This window comes from Thamnophis sirtalis, unplaced genomic scaffold (genome assembly GCF_051295495.1).
Source record: "Thamnophis sirtalis isolate CommonGarterSnake01/CBP01778 unplaced genomic scaffold, rThaSir2_p1.2 scaffold_3, whole genome shotgun sequence".
NCBI classification, from domain to species: domain Eukaryota; kingdom Metazoa; phylum Chordata; class Lepidosauria; order Squamata; family Natricidae; genus Thamnophis; species Thamnophis sirtalis.
This window is the reverse complement of record NW_028261383.1, coordinates 67995825-68010636: the sequence shown is the minus strand read 5'-3', so window position 1 is coordinate 68010636 and position 14812 is coordinate 67995825. Positions and strand designations below refer to the sequence as shown.

The window sequence follows — 14812 nt, the reverse complement described above, 5'->3', positions numbered from 1 at the left end:
GTTGGATTTTATAACTGCCAATGCAGTTGCATATCTCCTAAATTCAAGCAATTTAAATATTATAATCCCTCAACCCTGGCATAAGAATGAACAGAGGTTTAGCTTCATACACCAGTTCTGCACCCAGAAGCATCAACTACATTCCACAATTTACACAATTACAAATGTAATATGAAGGGTTTTTTGCAGACACTGAAATATGTATACAGTATTCAACTCTAATATAAAGAACTTTGTTTGTTCATGTGGAAAATAAGAATCTAGTCCTCTGTGGTCAGTACTCAGGCCACATGTTTTTCTTCACTTAAAAGTCAATTTGCTAGTACAATAATCTTAAGGAAGGCACCGTATTAATCCAATTTGGTGACACAGTTTTGACTAGACATGTTCTGGAATAAAGGATACTCACCCATACCGAATTAAGATTATAATTCAGTTTGAGCCATTGATAGAATTGAATACAGTGACTGAGAATGTGAGATCTGAAATAGGCAGGTAACTATTCACATTTAATTCTAGTTGGGAACATCACCAGTAAATGCACATTAACATTCTAACAAAATACATGGCTATTTGAATATAATGACCCTATTTTTTGGACTATAAGACACACCGGTGTATAAGACGCACCAAGATTTTGAAGAGGTAAGTAAGAAAAAAAAGTTTTTGTCCTCCCTGGCTTTCGGATGGAAGGCAGAAACACTTCCGTTTTGGTGAAAAACGCCCCGTTTTTCACCAAAACGGGGGCATTTTTCCCTTCCCCCAGCCCTGCTGAAGCTTGCAGGGTGCTTCTGGAGAATGGGGGAAGGCAATAACGCCCCTATTTTTCACAAAAATGGGGTGCTGTATTCAGGGTATAAGACGCACCATTTCCACACTCTTTTAGAGGGGGGAAAGGTGCATCTTATACTCTGAAAAATACGATACATGATATAAATCCAAGAACAACAATTGTAAACTGCTGTGGTGCCAATTCATATCGTTGAATTGGAAGAGATCTTAAAAAAAAATATAGTCCAGCATTGTAATCTCTTATAAATGACCATCCAACCATTGTGAGAAGCAAAAAGAAAAATCAACTAGTCACATGGCAATTTGTTCCACTTCATGCCCAATCAAGAAGTTTCTCTTGACATCTAGCTTGAACCTGCTTGTTCATAGTTTTACACACTATTCTTTTGTGGCAATGAAAATTAAATCTATTCGCTCTGTCTGATAGCCCTTTGGATATCTGAAGACAGCTATCATATTGTCTTTTATGTCAATCAACTTTTTAATAGGTTAAATGTATAAACATTCCTTGTAGGGGCTTGTTACCTAGTCTCTTCACCATCTTGGTAGCCCTCTTCTGAACTTGCTCCAATTTGTCACTGTCAGTTTTGAATAGTGCTATCCAGAACTGACTATTCAAAAAGCTACCCTCTGCTTAAGCCTGTCTCTCTATTTTTGAATCCTCTCTAAATTATTAGCCACCTTTCCCAGATGTGTGTCGTCTGCAAAATTTTAAGTTTCCCCTCTACTCCCTCATCCAAGTCATTTATAAAAATGTTGAACAGGTCAGGGCCTAGGATAAAACTATTCATCTTCAGAGCATTAAAAAACGTATTTTTAATGCAGTCATTCAGCCAACATTATGAACCAATTAAGCAATGGTATCATCAATAGCAGTAGACTTATATACCGCTTCATAGGGCTTTCAGCCCTCTCTAAGCGGTTTACAGAGAATCAGCATATTGCCCCCAACAATCTGGGTCCTCATTTTACCCACCTCGGAAGGATGGAAGGCTGAGTCAACCCTGAGCCGGTGAGATTTGAACCGCTGAACTGCTGATCTAGCAGTAGCCTGCAGTGCTGCATTTAACCACTGCGCCACCTTGGCTCATCAGTCCTACATTTTACCATTTTACAGAGAGGCAATCAGGCTCAAGTCTTACTAATATAAGTAAAATACCCCATTTCCAGTATCCAAAGAATAAATGGCCAGTTCTGTTTCAAGATCTCACTTAGATTCCACAGCAGATACATCAGGGAGGCAGTAGATTCATTTGTGTTGGAAATGAACAATTGAGTCCATTTTTTGGTTTAATAGTCCTAATAAGAACGCTTCTGGTTTCAGTTCTATTTTTTGCTCAGTAATTTCTTTCAACAATTTCTGAATTTTGCACCAGTACAATTTGAAACAATTTCAATAATACTACTACACATACTCACTGCAGGTAGGATTGCTTTCGCACAAAACTGGAAAAATAATCAATACACCCACAGACGAAACAATAATTAGAAAAGTACTTGAATGTGCAGAGATGGACAAAATGACCATAGGACTAAAAGAAAGAGAAGAATCGGATTTCTATAAAATATAGAATAGAATTTATAAGTGGCTAGAAAACAGAAGCCAAAACAGAAAATAGAGAATGTAAATATAATGGTGATATGAATGATTAATATTATTATAAGTGTTAGTACTACTGTTATTATATTATTGGACAAAGTAAAATCAATAGGAAGGCAATGCAGAAGGGAGAACTAAAAAGGCTAAACATGAAAGCGGATACAGAAGTCTGTATAATTACTTTATATTGTTATGTATGTTTTGTTTTTTTGCTTTTTCTTGTTGTGTTTTTCTTTCTGTTTTAAAGATTAAAATGTTTAATAAAAAGTATTTTTTTAAAAAGAATAATTGAGTCCAAAGTTTCCAGTGCTCAGCAAGGCAGTTGTTAAGTGAGTTTTGCTATATTTACAACCTTTTTAACACAGTCATTAAGCAAATCACTGCAGTTGTTAAATGAATCGTGTGGTCATTAAACGAACCTAGCTTTCCCCCTTTGACTTGCTTGTCAGAAGCTGGCTGGGATGGCTGCAAATGGTGATCACATGACCTATAAATACATGCCAGTTGCCAAGTACCTAAATTTTGATCATGTGACTGTAGGGATGCTGCAACACTCATAAATGTGAAAACCAGAAATAGGTCACTTTTTTAAATGCCATTGTAACTTCAAACGGTCACTAAATGGATGGTTGTAAGTCAAGGACTACCTGTATCTGTTCAGGGAACTGGTGTAGTGGATCCCTGTACTGAGTAGTATATTGGGCAAGAGGGCCTCTAAGGTCCCTTTCAACACTGGGATTCTATGATGAAAGTAATGCATTGGCGTAAAAAATCTGGAAAACTCTTAAGTTTCACCAACCTATAATATCAAATTACAGCTCCTTGTAGGAATTTCTCTTCTATATAGATGAACATAAGGTAGTATTTATCAACATGTATTATTTATTTGTTTGCTTGTTTGTTTGTTTGTTTGTTTCCTGCCTGCCTTTTTCATTTTACAAATTGCTCAAGGCAGTGAACATATCCAACACACCTTCCTATTCCTATTTTCCTCACAAGTTGTTGTGTGGGTTGGGCTGAGAGAGAGTGACTGGGCCAAGATTGCTTTCATGGTTAAGGTGGACTAGAACTCATGGTCTCCCACTTTCTAACCTGGTACATTAACTACTAGATCTCTCCCCCCCCCTCTCCCTCACTCCCACTCTCTTTCCCTCTCTCCCTCCCCCCATTCTTTGTCTCTCTTCCCCCCCCTATCTCTCTTTCCCTCTCTTTCCCCCTCTCTCCCTCCCACCCTCCTTCCTTCCCTCTCCCTCCTCTTTTTGCAATTTAGAGTTGCAAATAAAAACAAAAACCCTCTCTTCAGAACTCTTTTTCCTAAATAAGTAAATGAAGTACTGAGAACAAAATCCCCTGAATTTTTCTTTGACATATTGCCTTTTACCAACTTCTTAGGTTCAAAGACAATGCCCTAGTCTTTCTGTGCCTATAACCTATCCATTGAATCATTCCCTTGATTTTTTTCCACTAGAACCCCTTAAACTAGTGATAGCAAATGATCCAATAATAATTTTAAAAGGTGTGCATCTGCTAGAAACAAGATCCTCGTGCACATTTAGCATGAGAAAAACAAGAAAATGTACTTTTCTACTTTCCCCAAACCTACAGTATATCCTGGAGTGAACTTATATTGTTATATTTTCTCAAGAGTCCAATTCTCTTGAATAGGACTTTGGGCTAAATCTTTGGTGTGGATGGGAGTTACAATACATACAGTGTGGTTTCACCTCCTGCTGAATTCAAACTGCCTTTGTTTCTTAGGTTTTTCTAAAAGGAATAAAAAAGCATTGTGCTCCAATTACGCACAAAATTAGAAACTTAATGGGAGACCAAGTCTGAAACCTAATGACTTGGAAGGCAGAAGGATCCATTTATCTTAAATTTTGGCAAACAGCACTGATCCTCCCCCCCACCCCCGTATGTTGGAACACATCTCTGTATGCAAAAGACAAGATGAAAAAGTCTCTGTGCCTCGGTTGTTCTCAGCAAATCAATATTTTACTTTGCTTTTCAAATAATTTAGCAATATTTTGTGGTCCTAAAATAGGATCTCCTGGTCCATACTCAAACCTAATGTAAATTCATTTCCTATCCAGATTATATCTACAAGATTTTGTCCTGCAGAAAATCATTGCACAGTTCCACTGCATCGCTTATTTTAAAAAACTGAGATTTGTGCAATAGGTAAAATAACCTTGCTTTCAATTCTTAAAAAATTGCAGTTGTTTCCAAATTAAAAACCAAGGTTTAAGGGGGTTAAAATGTATAATATAAAGGAGATTTGGACAGCATGTGGAACATGTCTTTTTGAATAATTTCCGGCCTCTTAATAATCCTCCTGCCTGGAGTCACATGGCTTAAGCAGCAATGTTTTTTTTCTAGATTTCTGTCCCCAGCCCTAAGCCAAGTCTGGCAGTCTGGCACGTTTTCAACCTTGATCTTTCTGGCTCCTCCCTAACATTAAATTTGGTCCTCTTCCATTCTGTTTTCCAAGAGGTCTTGAAGTTCCCATGCACAAAATCTCAACCCCTTTAATCTGGAAATAAAAAACAGTCCTTCAATAAAACCAAAGGGGTGTATTAAAAGGTTGAGCATAGTAGGGAGGATTTTATTAAGCACAGTCTGGAGAGAATACTGAGAAACCCAAGGCGCTTGTGAATTCTGATATTCTGTGTATTCAACTATTGTGAAAATGTTAACTGTATTATGGAACGAGATCCGAGAAACAAAAGCAACTGTAGTGGCCAGGGACAAAATAACTTGCTCTATAATATAGTCTAAAACTAGAAATTCATCAGATTGTATTACTGATTGAAAATATTCATTATCCTTAAAGCTATTGCCAAAAATAATTTTATTTATTTACTTCATCGTTACACCATCACATTTCTAATGAATTCTGGGTGGTGTTTGGCATTGAAATACATAGTAAAACCCAAGAAAAAAAACATACAGCAGTATCTGACATTATGGAATTATATCAGTACAAGTATCATTAGATTAGATCTTATCTCCCAATGATAAGATCTTACATTAAAAATACTTGAAAACTTGATTTTCAACATTTTCAAAAATAGCAGGAGAACACTGTAAATTCAAGAACGTAGGAGCTACCATGTTAAAGCATTACACAACAGCAACTTCTGATCAAATCAGCTGCTCTCTAAAATGAAGTCCTATAGTACAGTAATACTTCCTCAGCCTGACGCAGAGCACCGATGCATGCTTTGGTATGATGGTTCGGCCAATATTATGGTAGATTAGTCCAACCTGCTTTATCTTAACTTCTGTACTAGAACCTTATGGGACACTTCTTTGAATGAAATCAAATCCACCACATTCTCCTGCTCAAATAAACTGATTAGATTGGTTAACATGACTTATGTTTGGTAACCATGCAGGTGCAATTCATTATTTTTTTAATTGCTTATAAAGTAACTGCTTAATAATCTGTTGACTTCAAGCTGACTGGTCTATAGTTAAACATGTAGTCTTCCCCTATTTTTTTTAAAATGGGTATTTATATATTTAAATATATGCCCTTGAAAAAAATATAACACACCTCTCTTTAGTCTCCATTGTTTCCAAGATCACAGGAAAAATATTGTTAAATGTTAAAAGCATTATTTAAAAAACACAATAGCACCACTTTGGGAAATTGTTCTGCTTCTGTCCCTATGAACCTATTTCCCCTTTGGGAGATGACCAAAATAAAGTTGGAGTTGAGGAGCTCTGTCCTCCCCATACTGTCTATTATTATCCTACCATCTTCCCTTAGTGATTCCGCCTCCACTCCTCCTGGTCTTCTTTTTCTTCATTATACTACTGACACAGTTGGGGGGGTGTCTTTTTGGCTATTTTTAGATTACTTTGCAAGTCAAAGTTACTTTTGTGCTTTAATTTAACTCAAACTCTTTCAAACTTTCTTGAAACTAAAATCAACTGACCTTTCCACTTCCTAGACATGATTTTTTCTACATTAAGTCCAATTTCTATAGCATCCAATAATGGTTTCCTAAATGCTCCCTATTTTTCTCCTCGTTCAAAGGGTCCATAATTGTATTACTTAGTTGTTAACTCTTCTTTGGTCTCTTTAATCTGAAAATATCTTCCCACTTCTCTTCCCTAATATTTCTTAGTTTATTGAAACTAGTTCCCTTGAAACCCATTCTGTAATATTGTGCTCTTATTCATCTTTCAGAAGTATCTTGATCCCTAAGATAAGATTGACCCTTCTTCTCATGGTTTTCACTTAGTGGTGGGTTTCCAATTTTTTTTACTACCGGTTTGCTCGTGTGTGTGCACATGCGCCGCTTCTGCGCAGAAGCGTCCGGGTGAGTGGGCGGAGCCTTCTGCCGCCGCTACTACCGGTTCACCCAATCCAGGCCGAACTGGGAGCACCCCACCTCTGTTCCACTACTTCCATTTCTTCAGCCAGCGTTTCCGTTTTGGTGCTTGATCTCCTTGACTCTTCTTCAACCTTCTAGAAAATGATTAATAAGACCACTGAGGAATTTTGGACACCCTGCAGTTTAGTTGATTTAATTTTCCAACAGATGCTCAAGCATTTAAGAGTCTTGCACTGTTACTACATCTCACTCCCTTTAGTAAGCCTCTTACTTTTCTACATCCCAAGTCTATAATCTTATTTACACATCATGCCAAGCTATGGTTTACTGAATAAATTACAGCTGGATGGGTTTACTGAGCCAAACCAAACTAATTTATTTTACTGTAATGCAAAGTATGATTTCAGCTAATGTCTAATACTGGAATCAATAATACTAATGACATTCTGTAGATAGGCAGGCAGAGAGACAGATAATATACAGTAATTCTAGAAAGTGATTCATTTATTATTTTTCAACACCCATTTGTTGCTTTGCTTATGTACAGGGCTTTTAACCTAATCCAAACCCAAAGGACTCCAGGCAGCACAACGCACAACACCAACAAAAAAGAAAGCAAAACCCACAATAATAAGTAAATCAGAACCATGTCAAAAACAAAAAGTAAGAAAAAGTGAAGTTGTATCTCACAAGATTAATTTTATTACAGCCTATTGCTAGCATATTAAAAAAAATGATCTGCTGTGATTCATTTGAAACCCAATTATGGAACCCCTGACAGAGTCTTGGTGCTGGATAACAAAGTTTGCCATACTATTGGTTGTACCAAAACCTTATTTGTGAACAGAAAAAATTAAAAAGTGGTAGGGGGAGACAATCCACAAATGCAGAAATGTCACACAGTGTTTGAAAAATCTGTTTAGATACTAAATGTTAAGAATTGTATGTATCACTACTTTGATTGTCAAGGTTTCCATAAATTATATTTCAGAACCAATTACATTTGTCTATACTTCAGCTGCCAACACTGGAAAAAAAGCATCTCTAGATTCCACCAAAAGTAGAGAGAGAAAACAGAGATGAATACTTGGAGAATGACTCATTCCTTGGAAGTAGCCTTCTGCCCCCTCACTGTCACTGATTAGTCATTGCCTCACATATGGTAGAATGGAAAAGAACTACTCACTTGAGGCCACCCACTTTATTTTTCTTCACCCCAATTGTTAGAAGACCATTTTCAAATCACACTGTATTAGCAAATGTGATTCTTTAAAGACAATGTATCAGACTATATTATGGCAAAATTATGTTATCATGATTCAGAACCCCTTCCTAAAGCTTTAGGCATATTGTATTTTTTCTGCTGTCCATCTTTAGCTATCTGTGGGCTATTTAAAAATAAAAATGATGAGGACAAGTTATATAAATATCACTAGGAAGATATAAATACAGATTGTCCTTGACTTACCACAGTTTGTTTAGTGACCATTACAGCGGCACTGAAAAAATGACTTATGACCATTTTTCACATGGTTGTTGCAGTATCCCCACGGTCATGTGATCAAAATGTAGACGCTTAGCAACTGATTTACATTTATGATGGTTGCAGTGTCCTGGGGTCAGGTGATCACTTTTTATGACCTTCTGACAAGCAAAGTCAATGGGGAAGCCAGATTCACTTAACAAATGTTAACTTAACAAATACTAACTGTTATCTTAACATCTGCAGTGATTCACTTAACGACTGTGGCAAGCAAGATCGTAAAATGGGGCAAAACTCACTTAACAATGGCTCACTTAGCAACATAAATTTTGGGCACAATTGTGGTCGTAAGTCCAAGACTACCAGTATAGAGGGTTGGCTAAGGTGTTTTAAAATAAAAGAAACTGCAGTCTTAAGCCTCAGTCTCAGTTAAATGGGTGCATTCTAAGATACAGTTATCCACGCACAAACAAACTAATAATAATTTTATAATATATAGCAAAAACTATTTCAATGTTTATTTGCCAATAATGAGGACACTGTGGCTTCATATTAATCATTGATTTGTTTGATAAAGTGTATTGTATTTCAAGAACTTTTAATGTGGCTTCCATTTAACAATAGATAGCAATCAACAGAGTTAAAACACACAATTTAAACTAAAATCCCAGGAAATAAAATGCTTTTTAAAAAAACCAAAAAAAAAAAACCAATAGCTGTCGCATCATATAAGATCAAAGTTCACAGCATCAATGCAACAGCCTATTGCATTGGATTGCATTTTTTTTTCTCCTAGCTGTAACACCCCAAAAGCAGAATGCTTCCACCGCTGGCCTTGGAAAAGGTTTAACCAATGCTTCCACCAGCCAATCCAAAATATTCTGTGGGAAACAAAGTTCTCTATCCAAGTGATCAAAAACACATGGAACAAAACATTGTCCTAACACCTAAAACTCAAAGATAATTGTAGGCAAATGAAGCTTTTGGACAGTAACCCAAGACTGGTATTACTATTTTCTCCAGATCCCATCTCCCTCATATTTGACAGTGGAGGTAACCCAAACTAGAATTTCAATTAAAGTAGAATTTTCATCTTTTGGGGGATGGAAAGAGCTGCCATTTAAAGGTTTGTTTGTTTCTATTTATTTATTTATTTATTTATTTTTTAAAAGCATATTCAAAGAAAGTCCAGTCTAAGAAAGATTCCTGCTACATGAACTTAAAGTTTTGAATCAATTAAATAGTTAATTTAAATGATTAATAGCAAGCAAGGACATTTTTCCTAAAAGTCAATATAATTCATATGGGTAGAAAACATCAATAATAAACATGATTTAAATAGATAGAGTTTACAATACTTGAAACATTAAACATTAACAGTTTCTGAAACTGCACATTTAAAAAAAAATCAATCCAGAGTATCACCAACTCTGTATGATCTAAAGAATTTAATCTTAAAAATTGCACCCATTTGCCTTTGAGCTAATCCAAAAGGAATTCAAGGTAGCAGATTCATTTCAAGCTTGCGGGGAGCTGTACTGACATCACAATATACATCAAAGAACCATGCAAAACACATAACCTCTTTTGAAGTAGAGATTTTAAGGCCTGATTTTTCCCCCTATGACAGAAAGTTATTAGCTTCTGCAAACCACTACTGTCTTCAAATTAAAGTTGACTTTGCAAAATCTCAACTATCCCTGATTTACAATAGTACTGCTATCTTAAAAACGGCACTATTTATGGCAGCACTATTAAAAGTGGGGTTATGCATATCTTTCCAAAGACTGCTTTCCTGAACATCCATATTTCCTCCTCAGATCAAAAATAAAAAGCAGCACAAAATTAAGAGAGGGGAAGATGAAATAAGAAAATAATGGCTAGAGTCATTTAGATTGGTTGCATATTCCTTTGCCACTGCTGACTACAATTCCCTCCCACAGAAACATCCTCCTTTTCTTCTTGATATCTACACTTTCTTTGTCCTGACCAAATAAGAACACAAAGATAAAGGATAATACTATATCGTTATTCTTGCCAATGGTGAACTTGTACAGCCGGTTTGCCTATTCCTGACAGCCAAAATTCTTCTGTTTAAAGTGTTTCAAATATCTGGAAGATTTTTTAGGTACTTGGATAGAATAAAAAGGGGGGAAAAAACAACCCTGGTTGCCCAATCAAGGTCTTCTGTACGTTCATTGGCTTCTAGGGTGACAGAATGTTAAAGATGGAAGCCGGGAGGAGAGAAGAGGAGAAAGAGTACCAGATACAACACTCTAGAGCAGTGGCTCCCAACCTTTTCAGCACAAGGGACCATGGAGTGAGTATTTTTTGCGGAACGGGGAGGGAGGGAGAGACACACACATACGGTTTCACATGCTGCCTGCATCCTGTGGAAGGGGCTTCACTTGTTTGCACAGCCCACTTTCTGGCATGCCGAGGACCTATGCTAGTCCACGGACCAGGGGTTGGGGACCCCTGCTCTAGAGATAAGATGATCACTACCATAATAGTAAGAATGCTCCTTTTCCAGTGATATTTATACAACAGCCTTTCTGCTAGAATCATCCACATCTTCTGAGCTGTATCATACTATCAGCTGTACCAAAAGCAGAGTCAGGGGTCAGGAGCAAAAGGAGATATTGACCAAATATATAAAGAATATAATGCCATCAGGGTTGCAGAAAATTTGCTTCACAAAATTTCAGGGGGAAAAAAGCCCTATCCCCAATGCTGAGCAGAAAAGTACAGTAAATGATGCAAAAGAATTGCTTTATCTTTTCAGGAAACACATCTCTCACTTCAGTATCAGAAACCGAGATTGGTGCTGTTCTGTGACAGGCACGTTCTGAAAGATTTTGTTACAGATCTTCAGTGGACATAACATTTCACAACTTATCCAAACCACAAGATATGGCACAGAAGTTGATAATCTTCTAAGATTATCAAGCTTTAAGTGATCACACATTTCTCCATAGAAACAAATTTATCATTTTCAAGCCCACTCTAAAATACTTTCTATGTCATCCAAATTTTTCATTTTCACTATGACTGATTAGGATAAGCAAAAGATTCCAGAAACTATGGAGGACAGCTTTGAAGCTATCTAAACCAGATAGCACCTCAAATATTGAGTCATGCTTCATGGCCCTTCCTAAAATGTGGAAGGACAGACATGGATAGACTAGAACAGGCCCAAAGGAAAGCAATCAAGATAATAAAAGATCTAAAAGGAAAAATTTGGGACAAGCACTGAAGATTCATGATGTGTTCAGCCTGGAGGGAAAAAATATCACAGGGAAACTTAATAGTTGTTTCCTTGTATCTTAAAGACTCTATAATTAAGAAGATAGGTTTAAATTGCTGGAGTTGTTTCAATCAGTTTAAATTACAAGGAAGTAGGTTTTGGTCAGACATTAAAATACACTTCTGAATAGTAAGAGCTATTCAACAATAACATAGATTTTCTTGGGAACCAGGGAATTCTTATTTGCTAAAGGTGTCAGGCAGAAGGAATTAGAATGGCAGACTTGGGTGAACAGAGTTACTTCTTTATTATTGCTAGCCTATTTACAAGAATCTCTTCAGACTGACTGCATTCTCTTGGGAACAGCTAGATAAGGCCTTAAGGAGTTAGGGGAGGGAGATATCAGATCCTCATTGCTTCCTGCCCCACAAGGGCTCTAAGCTTGCTTTTTCTCTTCACTCCTCCCCCAGCTGTATAGATTCCTCAACCGGATGCTACAGTAGATTACTATTTGGGCAAGTAATTGAACTAGGTGATCTCTAAGGGACCTTTGAACCCTTACAAGGAAGAAAACAGTATACTATACTACATAAGTTGCAGGGAACTTTGCACATATGAGAGGGAAATTAAATATATTTTTTTTCTAATGTAAAGACTAAGGCTTCCTGAAATTACAGAGATCTATAAAATGCCAACAAACTCTCAGATGCCTTCAGAAGAATTATCTTTAGAGTTTCTCTATAAAAATAATTACCTGAATCCTGAGATTGTCTGTCATTGTAGGAGGCACCAAATATGTTCTTACAAACCAGAGTCCGGAAAGAAAATTAGGCTGTCCAAAGGATAGAAAAGGAAATAGGGCACAAGGGTATTAGGGAACCATAACTGCAGTGATAAGAGATCCACACATGGTTCTGAACAAAATACTAGGGGCTGAGATGTTTATACTAGAATATTCTGGTTGTTGTGTTGTTGTTCTTGTTGCACATTCAGCAAGATATATCAAATGCTCATTCCCTGAAGAGGAGACATTGGCAGAGCTGGATATCATTCAGTTATCATTGTTTCAGTAGCTAACCGGCTCAAGGTCGACTCAGCCTTCCATCCTTCCGAGGTGGGTGAAATGAGGACCCGGACTGTGGGGGCAAGTTGCTGACTCTATTTGCTAAAAAATTTGTAAACCGCTTAGAGAGGGCTGATAGCCCTATGAAGTGGTATATAAGTCTAATAAATAAATAAATAAATAAACAAATAAATAAATAACTGATATACTGACATGAAGATAAAACAGACATGGAATATTGTCTGTCTGCTTCAGCTAAGAATGTTAACAAGGACCAACAATGTTAAAAGAAGGCAAATCTGATAACTATGTAAGCTGCAGCGATATTGTTATTAGAGGAAATAAATTACATATTTTCTCAGTGTTGTCTGATAAGCCATAGAAACGAATTTTGTTTTACAGATTCAATTTCCACTAACTGAGCAAATAATCCCAAAATTAAAGCAAATAGAAAGCATAAGGAAACCTAAGAGAAAGTCATAAGTGTTGCTAATTTCAAAGCCTAGTAATGCAAATATATCAGTAGAAAAAAATGATAAGAACTCTTTTACTTTTAATCTGCTTGCCTAGACCTGAGCAACAGAACAAAGAGCATGCTTACACAATCAAGACACTGCTCTCCTTTGTCAATCCAGCCTCCCAACATATCATGCTCTCTAGTCAATCTGGACTTCTATTCCAACTCTCCCCAGCCATGGGCCACCAGCTGTGGAAACCTGCTCTAAAAAGAACGGCTGAGATATTAGCACCATGTTAATAGCTGGGTTCCTACAGTTCTTTCTCATTCATTCTGTTGGAAGCAATCTTTCACCAACTGAAACAAGGAAAAAGTTATTTAAGAAAATAGCATAACGTCAGTCATTAAAAGTGAGCTGGAGCAGTAAGGTCAGTAACAAGTCACATTGCCTCTGCTTTACTTCCTGCACTGGAAAACCTCTGATTTGGGAACATGGTGACGACTTTTGGGAAGAGAGTAATCTCTTCACTTTGGGGAATGTTTCAAATGTAATCAGGCCTTGATCAGGCCTTCATTTTCTGATCAGCATGACTAAATTCATTTCTTCTCTCAACTTTGGCTTCTTTTTAAAATACATCCACCCAATCTTCTGGTGACCATGTTGCGAATCAAATTGCAATTCTGTGAGGCTGCTTGGGCTATGGTTCTCAGTTCAATTTAATATCTACTGTCTAAGTTAACGGCCACAGTTCCCCTTTTTTTCAATATTATCAGTTTCTTCTCTGCTTTTTATGTTTATGGATTTACTTATGGAGATATGTTGCATCTGCAGTTTTTCACAGGGTTATAGGTTATTGTAAGGAAGGCTTAGATCCAGAGTTGCTTTCGTTGGGCTAGCGGCTAATCTTGACATGTTATTTTTTCCCCAAAACTCATTCCATTCTACTTGAATTTTATTAATTATGGCCATGAGGCTATATTCTATAGTTCAAAGGGTATTGGTATATTGTTTCCAACAGCACTTTTTCCTCTCGGTTAATTTTGCTAACTTCTAGAATTTACTTTATATATATTTTTAAAATACTCTTGTGCATCTGTTTTTTTTATTCTTCCAGTAAAATCCATAATTACCCAAGTGGGAAGTATAAGCTTCCAATAGCCTCTTTGGTCCACAACTCTGGTTCATTTGAAACAAGAATCACTTTTCTTGTGGATGTACAATACTAAGCACACTTATTATCACATCTAAAATGGATCATAGCTACTGTCATAGAAAGGAATTAGATTAGGTATTGAAACTAGAAAACTAGAAACCTTCACCATGGAAGCTAACACTGGGCCAGTCAGTCTCTCTTAGTCCAGGCCAGTGATGGGCTTCCAAATTTTTACCAGTGGTTCGCTCTTGCGCATGTGACGCTTCTGCGCATGCGCAGAAGCGTTTGCACAAGTGGGTGGAGCCTTCCGTCACCGCTACTCCTGGTTCGCCCAATCTGGGCAGAACCAGGAGCAACCCACCTCTGGTCCAGGCTAACACATTTTGGATAGGCTAATGTTTGAGTCCCTGTTAGGGTTCATCTCACTTAATTAAGGGACCCTGACTGGATGTGTCATGCCAATTTATGGTTATTTTTTGTCTGTTACTATTTATAATAAGGAAACATAAATATAATCCTGCGGAGGACACAAAACCTTGACATAAGTTTTGCTATAGTTTTAACCAGTATAGTATTAATAATGTGACATGTTCATTTGTGTTTATGTATATCTTTTTGGGTGCATTCATGTTCAACATTTATATGCAGCATTTAACATGTGATATTTAAT

The 14812-nt window shown here is 36.9% G+C and overlaps 1 protein-coding gene across 4 annotated transcripts in view; it reads right to left on the bottom strand.

Annotated features, from left to right (window-relative positions):
- BICD2 (BICD cargo adaptor 2) overlaps nucleotides 1-14812 on the bottom strand; it is an 81864-nt gene that overhangs the window by 60231 nt on the left and 6821 nt on the right. The window lies entirely within an intron of this gene.